General features: G+C 47.8%; 1 pseudogene; it reads left to right on the top strand.

Annotated features, from left to right (window-relative positions):
- The first annotated feature begins 813 nt into the window (after positions 1-813).
- LOC112631161 lies at positions 814-1,724 on the top strand (annotated as a pseudogene).
- Positions 1,725-2,221: the final 497 nt, after the last annotated feature.

Here is a 2,221-nt window from a genome sequence, read left to right as displayed (position 1 = left end):
AGCACCGTGGGCTGTGGGGGGCAGCACAGCATCCATGAAGGGCCCAGTGATCCAATGGAGGGACCCTATTTCCACCTCCAGTCTTGGTATCCCTCAAGTCATTGGGAGGAGCAGTAATGTTAGTCTTTCAGAGAAGCTCCTTTAGAAAATGACTGAGTGTGGCCAGGTGCGGTGGCTCATGCCTGTCATCCCAGCACTTTAGGAGGCTAAGGAGGGTGGATCACTTGATGTCAGAAGTTTGAGACCAGCCTGGCCAACATGGTGAAACCTGGTCTTTAGTAAAAATACAAAATTAGCCAGGCATGTTGGCAGGCGCCTGTAATCCTAGCTACACAGGAGGCTGAGGCAGGAGACTTGCCTGAACCTGGGAGGTAGAGGTTGCAGTGAGCCGAGATTGTGCCACTGCACTCCAACCTGGGCAACAGAGCAAGACTCTGTCTCAAAAAAAAAAAAAAAAAAAAAAAAAAGGAAAGAAAAACGAAAGTGACTGAGTGAGGTTTCAGAGAGCAGGGTCCAGCCTTAGACTGGAGATAACAGCGCCCAGGAAGCTGCAGGAGTGACCTTCCAAGCGGCCCTGTCTGTGCCTGCAGGCCTGCAAGGACTCAGGGCGGCTCCGTGCAAGTGTGCACGGAGCAGGGTTTCTCTATCCAGGCATGCTACTGGGCTGTTCCGCTCAGGGGGTTTCTGCAACACCTGCCAAACACGCAAAACCAGGCTTGTGAAATAAGAAAGTAAGAACCCCGAGCAGTGTGAAGAAGAAGAGGCAAGAACGACCCCCAAACCGACCAAAGCCCACGCGAGCTGCATCCCGCGTCCAGCACCTACGTCCCGCCGCCGACGCCACCATGCCCAAGAGAAAGGCTGAAGGGGATGCTAAAGAAGATAAAGTCAAGGTGAAGGACAAACCACAAAGAAGATCCGCGAGGTTGTCTGCTAAACCTGCTCCTCCAAAGCCAGAGCCCAAGCCTAAAAAGGCCCCTGCAAAGAAGGGAGAGAAGGTACCCAACGGGAAAAAGGGAAAAGCTGATGCTGGCAAGGAGGGGAATAACCCTGCAGAAAACGGAGATGCCAAAACAGACCAGGCAGAGAAAGCTGAAGGTGCTGGAGATGCCAAGTGACGTGTGTGCCTTTTTGATAACTGTGTACTTCTGGTGACTGCACAGTTTGAAATACTATTTTTTATCAAGTTTTATAAAAATGCAGAATTCTGTCTTTTTTTTTTTTTTTAAAGCTATGTTGTTAGCACACCGAACACTTCGTTGTTGTTTTTGGGGGAAGGGGCATATGTCACTAACAGAATATCTCAAAGCTGGATTGAGGTGGGGAAAACACCTTTCCCTTCTGGTTTTGGGAGACTTCCTCTTTGTTCCCAGGAGGAGGGACTCCCTGACTTTGACACACATGGCCACCTTGGCACAAAAGCCTTGTGCTATGGAAAAACAAATTTGTTTTTATGTCCTCTTCTCCCTTTCCATCTTTCAGCATAGACTTAACTCCCTTAAGCCCAGACATCTGTTGGGAACTGACCCCTAGTCATTGGTTACCAGTGTGTCCGGCAATCTAGACTTCCCAGTGATGCCACTGAGATGGCACCTGTCAAAACAGCAGTGGTTCCATTTCTAGATTGTGGATCTTCAGATAAATTCTGCCATTTTCATTTCACTTCCTGGAAGTCAGGGTCGGCTTGTGAAAAGTTGTTAAACAACATGTTAAATGTGAAATGTCAACCCTCACTCTAAACTTTCCCTGTTCAGAGCATCAGATGAAGACGTCACTGGGTTTTATAGTGGCTTTCTGATATTTGGTAGTCCATTGAAGAAGGGAGTTTGAAAGTTGTTGTATACTGTTAACGATTTTCTGCCCATGTCCTGCCTGAAATACCAGGATTGTTTATGGAAAGTATCTTTAATAAAGCTGGATACAGTTTGGCTTGGAAAAAAAAGAAGAAAAAAAAAGAAAGTAAGAACCCACCTTTGTTTTCTGAGCTCTTTTTCAGCCCTCCCTGTTAGACCCTAAAGTCACCCATAAATCCAGTGAGGCTGACTGTTCTCATTTCTCAGGAATTCCTGAGTAGGGCAGAGCAGGTGGGACTGTGCTTGTGTAGGAGCTGACTGCAGGCCTCCATCTCAGCTTAAAAGCCAAGAGCACCTTGGGGAGGGCGACCCTACAGCCTGGTTTTCTTGGCAATGTTCTACTTACGTTTGTTGAACTGGCACCTCAA

The sequence above is a fragment of the Theropithecus gelada genome, chromosome 9 (assembly GCF_003255815.1).
Source record: "Theropithecus gelada isolate Dixy chromosome 9, Tgel_1.0, whole genome shotgun sequence".
Taxonomy (NCBI): domain Eukaryota; kingdom Metazoa; phylum Chordata; class Mammalia; order Primates; family Cercopithecidae; genus Theropithecus; species Theropithecus gelada.
Note: the sequence above shows the minus strand (reverse complement) of the source record. Positions and strands in the feature narration are given on the sequence as shown.